The sequence below is a fragment of the Sesamum indicum genome, linkage group LG8 (genome assembly GCF_026168435.1).
Source record: "Sesamum indicum cultivar Baizhima isolate 11 linkage group LG8, ASM2616843v1, whole genome shotgun sequence".
NCBI lineage: Eukaryota > Viridiplantae > Streptophyta > Magnoliopsida > Lamiales > Pedaliaceae > Sesamum > Sesamum indicum.
The window spans coordinates 9,564,641-9,582,058 of record NC_142664.1 but is presented as its reverse complement, the minus strand read 5'-3'; positions in this window follow the sequence as shown (position 1 = coordinate 9,582,058).

The following is a 17,418-nucleotide window of genomic DNA, read 5'->3' as shown; positions in this document are numbered from 1 at the left end:
AGACGTTGCCCATGTCAAGCTTCATTATTAAATAGCCTTTCTTTCCTCCTGTCTCAGATTTCAAGAAGTGATTAGCATCATAAGTAAGAAAAATATTAACAGATATTAATCGACCTGGAATAAAGGCCAATTGAGATAATTTAAACACAAAAGGTTTAATCTAGCTATGGTTTTTTATGCACTCTATAAATGACATTGCAAAAGCTAATAGGTTGAATACATTAAACTGAATCAATCTTATCACATTTTGGAATTAGAAGTATATGAGTAAGATTCAGCGAAGGATCAAACCATTGATTATGCAACAAGTTAAGAATGATAAAAGAGATATTTTTTTCTTATGATATGCTAAAATTTGTTACAAAAGATTGGGGCATACCATTTGGTTTGTGTGATTTCAAAAAGAGACATTTGATAGCTTCTACAATCTCCTTCTCTTTGTAGGGTTGTTTGAACGACCATTTCATCTCCTTTGATACCTTAAATTCACCTGTGTTTGCTACCTCGTCAGTGATCGTTGGAGAGGGGTATGCCAAGGTGAATAATTCATCAAAAAATTGATAATGATGCTCACAATCTACTCTTTTTCTTGACACCACGTACACTCATCATTTTGCAGTTCATCAATCTTGTTCAGCTGATGCTTGTGAGATGCTTTCAAATGAAATAGCTTTGAGTCTCAATCATCCTCTTTTAACCAATCTTCTTTTGCCTCTTTGTTTCTAGATGATCTCATCTTCCATAAAACATCTCTCAATTTCCTCTCGACATTTTTTCAGCATTTTCAATCAATGGTCAAGACTCTAGAAATTAATCCTTTCTTCAAGCTCTTTAATCATCCATTTCAAGTGTCCAAATGTGCACTTGCTCTATCTAGCCAGTTATATCCTACAGCTTTAGACTCGCTAAGTAGATGTTTAATGTTAAAAGAGGTACAAACAACCTTCCCAGTATCAAAAATGATCTTCACACACTCGTCTACCTTCAACCACATTGCCCCAAAGCGCTACACCTTAGAACAGTTGTCGTGAAAATTGTTGATTTAGAGTCATACTTATAATTAAAGGAGCATAGTCAGACAATTGAATCGGGATGACGTCTACTTTTGCATTTGATCAGGTAGACCACTTTGAGTTTCCACATGTACTATCCAAACGAGCCATGACATTGTTGGAATGAATGACAAAAAGCCAGTTAGATTGGTTGTTAATCATTCTCCAATCTTTATCGAATAATATTAGATTGATGAATACGGTAAGAGTTCATCAAGTTGGCAGTGTGTTTTATTTTGTTACCACTTATATTGAACGGGGTTTTCAATACCATAACAAAATGTGCACAGATCGAAAGGTGAAACTCGTGCAGTTGGGCTACGCATAGATTTGGCAGTTATGAAACCAACTCATAAGGGTCTCGGGCTGATCCGTTCCAAGTCGAGAACCTGGAAATAGGGCATCAAAGGTCCTATAGAGTCTTGCACTAAGTATCACAACCGTGTTTCGTCGACAGGAGACGTAGGTCTTCTTTGCTATTTTAGTGGATTAGTTCAGAAGGTAGTTGACTGACTGAACTGACTTGCAGGAATCGTCATATGGAAACTATTAAGGACTGATCAATATGACTGGGATTTTTTGGTTTTGATAGTATGAGATTAGTCCTCGGACTTGAGTAATCATGCTAGTCACGTGCATATGAAGACTGTATCTTCGATATGGCGAGCAGTGAATGTGTCGTGAGACATGATCGTCATAAGCCTTATCTAGTGCATTCTGAGTATGTAGTAAGGACGGTGGATTTCAATAGAGGATCTATCCCCTATCAGTATATGGCAGTGAGTTCTCCTATGCATACTAAGATAGTTTAGACTCTAAAAGTATTTAGCCAAAATGATAGATCGATTAGGCATAGTTTTTAAGATCAGGTTAGTAGAGTAAATGCGTCTCGAGTATTAAGCATTGTTGCCTAGTCAAGGATGGGAACCGACACCCAATTCGATGCCCAATTCTAAGACCGGTTGATGGGTGACAGTAGGACCGTACTCGTACAGATTCGAAGCCTACATGTTCACGCTGATATTCACCTAGTTTCTAGTACCATGAACCGTTGTTACACGACCACCCATGGTAATGAGCTATTTCTGATTATGGGATAATTTAGAATAATTAATTAAATTAGATTTATTTAATTTTATTTGTCACACATGCCCAAGTCTAGCTGAGGGTGAACTTAAAGAGTCACACCCTACCACTATCATGGGATGAAATTAATTTCAAAGAGTCAGATTAATTTAATTGAATTAAATTAAATCTTGGAGAGAATGAATGATTGGATCATTTATTTAGACCAATTCATTCGATGGATTAATTGGATTAATTTTACTGGGCTTGGTTGGATTTATGAATTGAATTTATAAGTTAAAAGCGAGAAAATAGAAGGCTTGGATCCTTTAATTGGATCAAAGTATATTTTAATATTGGATTTATAAATTAAAATAGGTTCGATTTAAAGTCCATTAGATGTGGGCTTGATTTAGTTTTAATTAATCAAGCTCGGTCCATTAAAATGCAAGCCCAAGTCCTTTGTGAGACCATGGCTAGGTTAAAGAGTCAAAACTCCTCCTTGGGTGAGGTGTGGCATAGAGGTGTTAGATGGTTGAAGAAATCTTTCTAGGTTAAAGCTCCTTGGTATCTTGTGACTAGGTCACATATAAAGTTTCTAAAATACTCACAGCCGACCAGTAGCTGCAGCAAAAACATATCCATAAAATTTCACTCCTATTTTCTCTCCAAAAATCCTATTAACATCGTAGAGATCCAAAGAGGAATAAAGGATCAAATGTTAAACAATAACGTTGTTGATTCTTTGCACATGTGATGAGTTTTTGCTAGTACAAAATCTCCACATCCTTTAGTGGTGGTGTGTTAGTCTTTGAAGAGTCTCTAAATCGAGATCTAACAGTGAACGGTACAAAATGAGGAATCAACGCTTGTAGTCGAACATAATGTGGATTTTTGTCCCTCTTGTTTATTTTTTCTCCGAATTATTGGCCTTCTTTGTTTTATTTTTACACCGAAGGTCGGGGAAAAGATTAAGGGTACATCCATTAGTCCAGATTTAATTTTTCATTTAATTTTGGGCTCGAGAATTTTTCTTAAATTTTGGAATATATAAAATATAATTGATTCTTGGAAAAGTAGAAAAAAACCAAAAAGTTTCGGAAAAAGAAAAAAAATGGTAGTAGATGTGCCAACAAGCGCACGGTCGGGCGCGCACTCCTGCGGGCATGCGTGCTAGGAAGAGCGCATGCATGTCTGCGTTGGCACGCGTGGGCGTGCACTGGAAACAGATCCACGACGGTGTGCGCGCATTGTTTGCTCTTGTCTGCTTTATGTTTTTTCAAAATTTTTATTTTTTCTGAAAAAGTAAATTTTGGGGAATTTAATTTTTGGTTGAGATGTGGTATTTTCTAAAGTTAAATTACTAAAATTAATTTGAATGGGTTCTCCAACAAGAATTAATTTTTTGTATCGATAGCACTTATGTCCATAAATAAGTTGCATTATTTTTAATAGAAAAACCCTTGGATTGGATATGTGATTAATATATGACATTGGATATTATTATTATAATGCATGGTTTGCGTTATATTTTTTGTGCATGTTTATTTTTAAAATAAATGTGTTTTTTTGTTAATTTGATTAACATGGATGATCACAAAACTCATTGGATGGTTTATTTTCTGTTGGGTTATGGCATGCGTGCCACTTATTTTCTTATCTATCTGTTTTTACCCTAATATTATTTAAGGCATGTTTCTCCCTATTTATGTACTTTCCGCTACTTCTTTTTGGGGTTTGTTTTTGGTTGTAATAAGTGTAGTAGGTTAGGGAGATTTAGTTTTATTTTTTATAACAATTGAAAAAACTAGCTCAGACAATAGAGGCCTATGGAGGAGCTATGGGTTGGCACATAGAGAAGAGGTCCAAAGGATGGAGCCCAAGAAGGAGATGAAGAAATAAAGTGAGATTACAAAGTCCATAGTATGTTAATGGGCCTACCCTAGACTGACCATAGATCTACTATGACCTTAGTAGATCACATAGGCGGCTTTTGATTATCCAATAGTGGCGTGGTAGACTTTTAGTTTTGCGTTCCATGCATTTTAATTAATATTTTTAATAATTAGAATATTATGAATGAAAAATATTAAATGTGATGAGGTCTCGGTCATATAAATAACAAAAAACCCTCACTTAGTTGGACCAAGTTAAAATATTAGACCCAAAAATAGAAATAAACATCGAGAATTTTGCTTGTGGACCCTAAGCCCACTAAGTAAAGGTTTTCCAAAAACCCATTTGAGAGTGATGGTTTTTATAGAAATAGTGGGAGGTTAATAACTGAAGTCCAAATCCTTAACTTGAATATCATTTTATAATAATTTAGTAATTTTTGTATTTATTATAGATGTCTAAGAATCTACTTGAGGATAATAAATTTGATGGAACAAACTATTCAAATTGGCTAAGAAATCGGAGGATAATCCAAGATTTCAAGAACTAAACTTATGTTCTAGATAAGTCTACCTCGTACTTTGCCAGAAGGGTTCTTGCTAGGAAAACATTTGACGCTCAAGAAATTTACTCAGTGGCATGAGGACAACTGGAAAGTTCGCAGTATCGTACTGGGTATGATGAGTAACAAGATCCAAAAATAGTACGAGAGGTGCAAAGATGTATAGTCAATAATGCACCGCAAATTGAACATTATGCGATACCGTATGAAGGAATTCTTAGGTGCTAGAATAGTTGAGGGATTGTCCGTATGAGAGCATCGAGTGATGATACTATCCTTAGTAGAAAAGCTGAAAGACCTCCAGGCTGATTTTGAGAATGAACGTGATCTTACAATCACTACAACCCTTTTTCGATCAATTTATTATCAACTAGAAAATGAATGGGATTGAGAAAAACCTTCATGAGTTGATTAATATGTTCGTCCAGTACAAGACGACGGTTGAAAAATTTGCATCCACTACTAGTGGAAGAGGCTTCGATCTGTAAAGCAAAGGGCAAGGGTGCCAAATGGGGGAGAGAAAGAGTGATGAGACTTCTTCTACTGCTTCTAGCACTTCAAGTGATCTTGTTACGCTGTTAGGCGGGGGAAAAGGAAAAAGGAAGATTGTTCGTCAGTCAAGGATACAAAATGATGTTTGCATTTATTGTTGAGATAAGGGCCATTGGAAGAGGGAGTGTCCTGAGCTCCTCTCTGATGAAGGTAAAATCTTTAATTGAGTATTAACATAATCACCATTCTACTCATGGTATTGGATACCACTGAATTCATAATCTGTGAATGGTTTGCATGTGATGATGAGGAATAGAAAAATTGAAACAAGAAGGTCCTAAGGCTTAACGATAAAGGGGCTATTATTGTAATGAGTAGGGACTTAGTTAGGCTTAGTGGTGATCATGTTAGTATAGCGTTTATGTAACCTAGCATGGTCGAAATAGTGATTTCAATTATTGTTGGACAATTTTGACTATGTATATTGGTCGATAAGTCTTTTCTGTAACATTAAATGAGAAATGTCTATTGGGTGAAATATAAAATTTATATTCATAATTGGATTATGCATAATCAAGAATGAAACTTATCGTTCTGGTTGGACAATCTCTTCTAGCTGAGGATGAGAAAGAGTGATGGACTCAAAGAGCATTAGAAATAGGTGATTCGGATCCATTAGCTTTCAAAACCTTTTCTGAGAATGAGAAAGACCACAAAAGCTTTTTGTAGGTCAAAATGAGCTTATTAGTTGCACATTGAATTGGATCTAGTGTGATATTTGTAAGTCACCAAAACACAGAAATTCAGTATGGGGTTCACAAATCTAATTCCATTTGATGGGTTCAAAGAATTAGACTCAAAGTGGTGAACCAAACTGATCACCTTTTGAATGGATCGAGAAGGTATGTATTTAGTGGGAGTTCTTCAATATCGAAAAATGAGAATATGATTCTCCACCCAATGAAAGTCTTCCTGAAAGGGCCACAGTTGACAAGCCTTTGATAAGAAAGAAATTAAAAGACATAACGAAGTAGAGAGAAAGATGCATATATCATCATTCTTTGTTAGCTTTTCTTGATTCTTTTTACTTCCAGTAAGGAACAATTGAACTTTACTGATTCATGATTGTAATGAAATTAATAATGCAGTGAAAATATAGACATTCTACTGTTTTCTTCTTTTACTGAAGATGTTAAAAGAAGGGAAAATTGAAATTAATTTGTTTATATTTTGATGTTCGATCATTGAGATTTTGAATAAATTGATTTATTGAATTTTTAAATAAAATTCGATTTGTTCCACTATTTTAAAAAAATTCTGAACTTCTTATTTGAAAAAAAGGTACTATAAATACGTTATAATGTATGCATATTTTCTATATACGTATATAAAATGCACATAAATTGTTTGAAATTTTGAATTTATAAAGTTGGTACTCAATATTAATAAATAATGTTTTAGGATACGTTAGCATATAAGTAGTTAATGCCGTTATATAATATGAAACTATATTTAACATAATTAATTTAAAATTCAGTAAATTACGTATAGTTGAATTGTAGATTTTTTTGTAGTTCTTTTTAGTTAGATTGTTTTTAATCCAAAATGATCAAATTACTTCTTTTAATTAATAACTTTTTTTTCATAAAAATGGTTAAAAAATTAATGACCCTTTGTTTATAAAATTAAAAGTACTACTAAATAAAACAAAACAAGCCGAAGAGATATAATTGTAATAATTTATCTTCAGTGAAATCATCTTCTATTGTATATGTAATATGAATGCATACATTTCTTAGTATTATCTCATAATATTTAGGGTTAATTACATTTTGTCATTCGAACTATGACTATTTTTATATATTGGTATTTAATTTTTTGTGTCAAGTTACCATTTCAGCTTTACAAAATTTTACATTTAGTCATTTATAACTATTTTTCAACCAATTTTTTTATGAAAAAAACATCACATGCAGTGCACATGTGGTGTTTAATGTAATATGATATTTTTCACATATGCACAATATGTGATGTTTTTTCAGGCAAAAAATCAAGAAAAAGACGATCATATATAGCAAAGTGAAAATTTTTGTAAAGTTGAAATGGTAAGTTGATACAAAAAAAAATTCAATGGCAAAAGTAAAAACGGGCATAGTTTGGATGGAAAAATGTAGTTTGCCTAATGCTTATAACCTTTTGTATCCCCCATGATATTTTGTAATTATATTCTTTAATAGTATAGCTTGTAAGAACAATTTTGGTCGTTTATAAATACCACTACGTAATTTATTTGTAAATATTTTTTTGGAAGAATTATAAGAAAAGAGATTTGCAGAGAATACGTGTATATTGCTTTCTTATATACTATTAGGAGTAATAACCTAAGAAACTTAGAGTTTTTATGAGTTTCTAACATGATAACTACGCAAATTGTCATGATTTTATAGTATTTTAATTCTCCTTTTTGAGCCAAAATACTCTTAATCTTGTGAATTTATTGCTTATTCAGCTGAAAGTGATAATATGATATGAAGATGGCGAAAATAAAGGCAAAAATGGATATTGAGGACATCAAAAAGGGAAAACGAGATTTCAAGGCAATTTGCAGGGTTGACTAAACGTGCCCACGCTTAGTGATTTGGTCAACACGGATGAAGAAAGAAAAGGCGTGATTTCCGCAAGAGAAAAGAAGGAATGATGTGCACAAATTTGGAAAGGACTCCTTTGAATATATTATTTATGATTTATTTACTTTTATAGAACTAATCATGTACTTATTCTCCCCCTACGTCTAAATTCGTAGGAGTCTTTTATTATAAATAGGGGGATCCCTTCATTTGTAACACAAGTTAGAATTGAATAAAATACTTTATTTTCATTATCTTACTTCACTGTTATACTCTCCTTTTTAGTTTTAATTTATTGCCGGAGTTAATGGAATTCCACTTCTTAGTGTGTTCTTCCATTAACATGTCCAGCTAAATTTTTTATTTTATGGTTAAGGTTATGGTAATTACTTGATTGATAACATGTTGTGAGATCTAATCTGCTCTTTTTACACTTGTTAAATGAATATTCATGCTATTCTCTGTGTTTCTATTACAAACGTCTGATTTATGAATAATTCGGTTCGTTGTTCATTATTAAAAAGGTTTGCTTAGCTAATTGGACTTACAAAATTCGTGTAATTATTTGTTTAGTTCAATGTCAAAGTAGTTTGTTATGTTATGGGGAATGTAAGATTTGGTTTAAACGAATTATTCTCGTAGGAATTTATTAATTAGAATCAGGCCTTTCTAATTCTTAATGCTGTTAACAGATTAAATCTTGTGGACGTTACCAGGGTTGTCTGTTCATTAGGGATCTAGCCAACGGTCGTATCTTGGCTGACGAAAAGGTAAAGAAAGGTAAGGTTGTTAGGTCGTACCGACAACCATAACTAATTTATTTGTTTATACAAGTGTTACTTTTGCATCAATGATCAACTCATAAGAATCAAGCATGATCCTGACCTTAACCGGAAAAGCTTTCTCTCATATTCTCACCAGGTAAATTTTAACTATTTTCTAGTTTATTTTAGTTTGTTATTATTCTTCTCTATCATCAAACATCTCCCCCCATTATTTTCTTTTTCTTAAAGAAATCAACTGATAACTAGTCCCTACGGAATCGACCCTTCTCCTACTTTCACAAGTGTCGTAGGAATTATTTTTTGTGGCCTCGACATCCACCATAACACGTTATCAACACGAATTTACGCTCAATCAAGGTAGAACGTTAAATTTTTCTATGTATAATATTGGGAAAATCGTATTTCGGTAACATCAAAAGGTCAGCTTTGTTTTATGTATCACAATTTTGCCAGTTCAGGTTTTGATACTATTAAACCAAAAAATAAGCATTTTTTATACCAACTTAATGGCAAAGCCCATGTGCCGTGCACATGGGCCTTAACAACCGTCATGTAGCACCCCCTTCGCAACAAGGGCTATCTCTACACTAAACGTCATACTTGTAGTAATCCCTGTGTTTATATATATAAATACACATAATAATTTAATCAATATGTACACGTAACCCTAACGTCATAACAACCATAATCAACCTACAACATCATATATGCACATCAAACACCACAAGTAATTCATTACAGGTAATCTCCATTCTTACGTTCTTCCTATACAATCAAAATGTGATTTGTACTCTAACTGACAAAGAGGAGAAAATTGCATACTGGCCCGACCTGCCTGAGTATAACGCGTAGACCTAGTCTTCAATCGTCAAACATCTCAAAGTCTACTCTTGAAAGAAAATGTCAGCAATGGAATGAGTCTGCCACTCAGTAAGTAAATAACCAGCTCTATCTATATATGGATATCAAACACAGCCCAAACAAGATAAGTAGGGAACAAGCATGGAATACAGTCAATTTAATTCCAACATAATCAGCTGTGGTACATCACATAGCTATCTCACAATAAGATAATCAATTAAACTTCCTTTTTCCTAGTTTGCTTACCAGAAGGTGATATTGTATTTTTTCCGTCAACTCAATCTCACCGTTAATAAATTTAAGTGAATTTCCTTGACAGCCGGCTCATCAATCTTATTTCGCACATAGCTCTTTCATATTGCACATAGCTGTTTCATTTCGCACATAGCTCTTTTCATATCACTTCATTTTCATATCGCAGCATCGCTCTTTTCATATCATATTTTCGCCTCATAGGCTTTTCAACACATTAAGGTGTATTCACACCACAATTATATTCAATTTCCACCACTCCCTCCTTTCCACATATCATCATTCTTGTAAGCAACTAGTAACATAAAATAATATATCAACATATTCTCATTTTCAGACATGCACAACACATCAAACAACAAACATAATATTTCAACGTATTTCCTCATTCCACGTACACAATACCGTCAATCAAATTAAATCATTCATCACTCATATACTTTCAGATAAATCAATGTCAGCATGAACCACAAATTCATATAACAGTAAAACCACAAATAAAGGGGACATATATAGATAATACTAATTATTTACTTACCTCGACCTTATAACGCTTTTATCTATCCAATAGGTAGTGGTTCGGTCTTTTCACTTTACCCCCCTATTCTATAATGAGTTATACCACATACGGTTAACATATCGAGAATAGCATAATTTCTTTTAAATATAATACTATTGTTATTCATATAATTTTTAATAATTCTTTAATATTTCATTTCTATCGACATACAAATCTTTATTTTTTCTCTTTATTAATGTACCATTCATTAAATATAATTTTCGGAATATTTCTATGAATTTTCTATTAATATCTTCGGAATACCAACGATATCATTTTTATATCCGGTTTGATATTTAATTCGACACTACTTTAAATAGTCAAACTCATACAATATTCCAGTTAAATAGTGCATCGCTCAATATAAACAATATTTAATAAACGGACTAATTAAATAATATAATTATATAAATTATCAAAAATTAAAATTTCATTTTCGTACTTCGGTTTCTCTATTTTTTTTCCGCGGGGAGAATTGCAAATTCACAATTGAAATGTGTGTGTAATGTGTATGTAAATTGTGTGTATATAAATTAATTAAAATTAAAATTGCATTTTCGTACCTCGGTTTCTCTATTTTTTTTCCGCAGGGAGAATTGCAAATTCACAGTTGAAATGTGTAAGTAAATTGTGTGTACAAAAGAAGAGAGAAGAGAGTGAGGCGGTGGGGGTGGTGGCCCACCAAGCCTACTCTCAACTCTCTCTCTCTCATTCATATATATATATATGTATATATATTATATTACTTACTTAATATATATATATTATTTACATATATATATAATATTATTATTATTTTATTTATTTAATTAAACTTTTCTCAAAATACCAATTACTTCCTTCCTAATTTCTTAATTATTATAATTTGCTCTCAAATATTATCATGACCAATTTAACCCATTCAAGTTTTATTATATTCCAATTATGGAACATAATTTATTTACTAATTAACTAAGTTTCATAAAAATTTATCAATTAATCTCCCAATTATATATTATAATTTTTGGGGCGTCACACTTCAACCCCACAATTTTGGTGGGAAAAGTCACGTGAGTTTGAGAAAAAGGAGGAAAAATTGGTCTTCCAACATTCCATAGTGTTTTGGTACTATGAAACCTAAAAATAAACCTAAAAAAGGCTTATTTTAGGTTTAATGGTACCAAAACACTATGGAATATTGAAAGATCAATTTTTCCTCCTTTTTCTCAAACTCATGTGACTTTTTCAACCAAAATTATGGGTTGACGGCCGTTAAGGCCCATGTGCACGGCACATGGGCTCTGCCGTTAAGTTGGTACCAAAATTGCTTATATTTTGGTTTAATGGTACCAAAACTCGAACTTGCAATATCAAAAACAAAACTGATATTTTTTAAAGTTACCAAAACACGATTTTGCCCTATAATATTTATTCTTTATTGATTTACCTCTACAATATCTTAGTTACTTTTATTCTTGATTATTTAATAATGACATATTAATAATCGTGTTTTATACATTTCAATGTCTCCTGAAGTGAACATATATAAATAAAAAGTTCTATTATAAATGATATTGTCTCCAAAAGTAGGCTCACGATTCTTGATTTAATCCCCTAAAGTTTACATGACCTCCAGTAGTAGATAAACTATTTTATACCAATTATTTTTGATTTTATCCTTGAAATGATGATAAGTATAATATTTGATTTTCTCACCACCTGAAGTATTTTGAGATAATGGCTTGATCAAGAAGCTTAAAGTTTCTTCATTTATTTAATTGATCCATAATAATTTCTTTGATATCATAGTGTAGATATTGTGATTAAAATATAACTAACTTGAAGTTAATTTAATTAATTTACTTTACCAACATAGTTTTCTTTCATATGCCTATGTAGTATTTTGAATGTTTGCTAGCATATTTATATGCAATAAAATTTAATTAGTGACAAAACAAATTGACATGAATACCAATTAATTGCCATTTGTAACAATTTAAGATTTAAGCCAAACTTAAATATATTTAATTCTATGTATGCATGTCATAATAATGCAATTTAATTGCATGGTAACTTATATGTTCCTTATTGCTAGTAATATTTTTATGTCATTTTTACTTTATATTCATGTGTAATACATTTGATTCTACTTAAATGTATATGTTGAATGTTATGCTAAAAGTGCATGTTAACTTGTTGTAGCTTAATGGCCAATCTCACAAAATTGGATTTCAGTACTCTTGATTTTCTTGAAACAAACTATCTATTGTGGGTCTTGATGCCGAATTGCATTTCGCAAGTAGCAAATTGGGGGAAACAATAAAATAAAATACTAATGCTTCCGAGCAAGACTGTGCTAAAGACATAATTTTGCTTTGTCATCATCTCCATGAAGACTGAAGTCTCAATATTTAAGTGTGAAAAGTCCTTTTTAACTCTAGAAGAGTTAAAAGGATCGATTTTAAACATAAAAAATTATAATATTACCACGTGCAATATATGGGTGGATACAATTGCGATTGCAAGATTTTAAGTCAATTGCTGAATATAATTATGAGATGTTTCAAATTGTATCAAAACTGAGATTACGTGGAGATGATGTGACAATAAACAAATGTTAGAAAAAATATTTTCTACTTTTGATGTATCCAACCTTGTACTCTAGCAGCAATAAAGGAAACGTGGGTTCAAAGCCTATTTAGAGTTGATTTCATGTCTACTTGTTTAAAAAGAAAATAATCAGCCTTCTGTTGAATAATAATCACACTTGACCCATTAGTTCGAAACTACTTCCTGAAAATTCAACAATATTTCTTGAAGTAAATGCTACTTCTTCATAAAAGGGGCATGGTCGATACCATGGCTCACCACGTAGCATTCTCATAGATGTGGTCTTAGCCATGGAGGTCATAGTCGTGATCGTGGTAATAGTCGTGGACATCATCATAATGTAAGGATTAATTCCAACATTCAGAAGAACAATGGGAACAAGGCAAAGAATGAACAAGAGAAAACTCTAAATGGAGAGCTTCACCATAGATTTGGACTGTCTGGATATTGGTCCCGTACCTGTAGTATGGCACAACATTAAATCAAGCTCCCTTCTGCCTTTGTACTCGAGGGCCAATCTCCGTCCGGCCCGAGGAAACCTCTGCACGCCTCTGTTACCTTTTGGGAGGCCTATGCCTCATAGAAATTGTCTACCTGAGACTGTCCCTTGGCCCGTAGGCCCTGACACAAGGTTAGAATTCTAGCTCTTCCAGAGTGGTATCTCACTGATGGCTCGGGCCTCCATGGAAGGAGGCCCTTCTTCACCTTCCACCTAAGCTGTGCAGGAAAGGCCCAAACCCAATCCCAGGGAACAATCAAGATTCATAGGGTCTTTCTGTCCAGGTGCAGGTAGTCCGCATCTCAATAGATATGTTTATTTCACCGATCCTCTCTTCGAGACAATGCCCAGATCGTTACGCCTTTTGTGTGGGTCGGAACTTGCCCAACAAGGAATTTCACTACCTTAGGACCGCTATAGTTACGGCCGCCGTTCACCGGGGCTTCGGTTGCTGGCTCCCCAGTCATTAGGTCACCAACTTCCTTCACCTTCCGGCACTAGGCAGGCGTCAGCCCTTATATACCGCTTTTGGGCAACCCTCAACAACTAAGAGATCCATTCAAACAACATGAGGAGTAGTTGAAGTAATGAGCCTACCTATATAAAGCAAAGGTTAAAGAAGTTGAAACTAATTTTGTTGAGGCTGGAATCTCAGATTTTTTTAGTCCATTGAAAATGATGAAAAAGGTCTCCCTGAGCTTCCCTTAAAGTTTGGTGACATTCCTGAGGATTTCAACAAAGCTTGCTGATTAGTTATTTTGAGATTATCTCATATGTTATTAGAATGTTTCCATTATTAAGGTATGTTTACTTTAATCAATAGCGTATTTTTTTTTAAATATTGTAATGTGTTTTATTTTTTTATGAATGAAGTTTTTCCTTCCTTATTATATGTCGATTTCATTTATATTGAATGGATGAAGCCATGAAATTCTCAATGACAAGGAGCATTGTCTTGTTGATGTGCCATTACACAAACCATTCTAAGAAACAAGAGTTTTTCTCAAACTTGTTAATGACTAGAAAAATAGTGAATACTATTTCAGAAGTTAGTAATCTTATTGAATGTTCCGTAACAAGGTTACACATTATATTCTAGTAAATCACAAATCGTGGTAGAACACTTGGCTAAAGAAGCAAATCCTTGAAAGAGAAAGAAGCATGTCGTCTCAACTAATCACAACGCTAATGTGACCACAAGTAATGTCTGTAAGGATAAAATTGTTGGACAGATTTACCCTAAGACTCTAAATGTAATGATCAAGATCTCGAGGATAGTTAAGAGATGTCTACTAATTATGCTCACAAAAGTTTAGATTGGTACGGAAAAGAGGTATATGGCATTTGTTATCCCATAAATGGACCTATTTTTAATTTTAGTCCCATACTGTAGATGATTTGCACATTGCAGCCCATATATGCATTTTTTTTCCAATTTCCCAACATAAAAGGGGGAACCATTAAGTAGCTAACAGCTTTTGATTTTTCTGTTAAGTGGGTGCAAATTTGGAGGGAAAATGTAATGATTTATGAAAATTTGGTGGAAAGGTTTATTTATTCTTCTTCCTCATATAAATAGCTATTTTGTTTTCTTCTCTCTTCCATTTAGTAGGAAATAAGTTTTAAAACACGGCTGCAAATGGAGAATTTCTTTGTCATTGTGGAAGGATTGCAAGTTTGAGAACCCTATGGACTGACGACAACACAGAGAGGAGATTTCTTTGGTGTTAGAAAAAAAGAAGTTAGTGTGCTTTATTTGTCACACATCATCGGTCCCTAAGATTCTAAAACTTGGAACCCTACTATTGTGACAAAAAATTTCTCCACTTGTAGTCGTGTTTTACATGTTTTTTCCTACAAAATGGAAGAGAAAAGAAAACAAATCAGCTATTTATATGAGGAATAGGAAGAAATAAACCTTTTCCATCATATTTTCCTTTATTGGTACATTTTTCCTCCTAATTGGCACCCAGCTAACAAAAAACGCATCCACCGTTGTCCCTTTTGTGCTTTGAAATTCGAAAGAAACACATATAAGATGCAACGTACGAATCATCTACAGTATGGGACTGAAATTGAAAACAGGTCCACTTATGGTGCTAAAAATGCAATTTACCCTCGAATAGAAATTGAAATGATTGAAATTTTTGCCTATTTTGTAGCCATCGAAATGATGGATGAAAATGAAAATGATCCTCAAAGTATGGAGGAATGTTAACACTTAAATGATTGAAAAAAAAGTGAAAATAAGCGAGAAGTATTTGGACTTATAACTTCAACATCAAAAGGAACCAAATTGAAGTTATATCAATGCTCAGGGTTCAATTATATGTAAGTGAAAAACTCAGTAATTAAAATGGAATTTCAACAAAAAATATAAAAGAAAATGTGATGATGAGGATGGGCAGCAACGTGGCTCGTACCTTTTGCATGCAAGTGCCAGTAATGTTATCTATATTATATATAAAGTCTTGGATTCTCTTAAAAAAAGAGAGATCTGGACTTAATAAAAAAAATAATAATTCTCTCCTCTCAGATGAAATATTTTAGGATAAAATTACTAAAACTTCAAGAGACGGTCATGATGACTTCATTGCGTATTTCTTAAAATAAAATATTTATGTAATACTCTTTAAGCCACATTTGGTTAAAGGCTTAAATGTAGTTACTGCCGCGTATCTATAGGGTTGTGGCAAAAGAAGGACCATATAAACAGGATGGCAATTTATGCCCTGTATCTATCAAATTGTGCGCGATTTATGCTCTCTAACCAGATTATGACCATTTTGCCCTTCTAGCTAGAATTTAACCATAGTTCATTCTATGCTTCCCAATTAGGCCCAACATGCTTTCGAAATAAATTAAAACCCCATAAATTCATAACTTGCTTCGACCGCTTGGTTTCGAGGTATTCCAAGTCTTCAGTTTTATGACCTTCCTCCAACCACACTACCGCAACAGATGGTTCACAGACATTTGGCTCCTTCAGCAACAAACAATATAGCCTTATTTCGTTTCCTACCTTAAAGCGTAAACGGGACTCTAATATAGGGACTTAATAGAATTTTGGATAAACAAATTGAACAAAAAACTTGATTTTATTGAAGAAATATAGAGAATATTACATAGATATTATTCCTCCGTTGGAGGAAACAACTATTTAGCCTCTCATATTATAGAGGACTTGACTTGTTTTGGGAAACCCCCATACACTGAAAGATTAAAATACTACAAAAGATTGAAAAGACTGAAAACTCTAATGCTTTGAAGAGTAGGAGAAGTTTTCTGATGATCTCCATCTGCTTCATTGCATCTTTATTTGTAGTCGTCCGTGGACTTCAAACTTGGACTCCAGACTTGTTTTTTGATGACGTCATTGCATTCGTCATCCCCTTGTCTCTTTCGAATGACGTCACTACGTTCGTCATTGTCTCTTCTTTTTCAGCTGTTGGTCATAATGGCATCAGTCATATGATTTCTAGCTGGCTTTCTTGCTTTGCTCACTGTTGGCCTTTATCATTATCTGCCGACAGTCTTATACTCGGTCTTTTACATTCTTTAATTTTTACTTCTTTTGTAAAAAATTTTCTTTTTGCCTTGTCCTGGTCTGGTTAGGGTTTATTTTGTGTGACCCAAATTTTTATTCCAAACATGGGCCTCTCTTGTTTTTCACAGGAAGGGCATAAATGGTTATGCCATTGCCCAACATGCAACATGTTGCACGTCTTCATCCTTGTAGTTTCAGTCGCTGGCAACTTATTCTCCCAAATTAATATTTTCTTCTTCTCAAATAAGCTCTCTATGAAATCATTGCTTTTTCCTGTCATGGAATTTAACAAAAACGATCCATTCACTTTGTTTAAGAAGATATTAAATTAATACTTAACTTTGTCCATCTCGGTAAGACAGGCCCATAAACCCCAAGCTCTTCTGGTAGAGATGCTATCTTCACTGATGGCTGATACTAGAGGAGCTTCTCCTAAGGCAGCTTTGATTTTATTGAAATCCACCATGTCTGCCCTCTGCAACTTCATGAAATGAAATGTTGGATAAGACCCCTTTCGTGCATTTTCTAGAGCTACTGATACGAATTTTATCTCCAGAACGTCGCCTCTCTTTAAGTGTGGGTTGTTTTGTCACGAATCAAAGACAACCCCCACTAATCCATTTCGAAAGTTT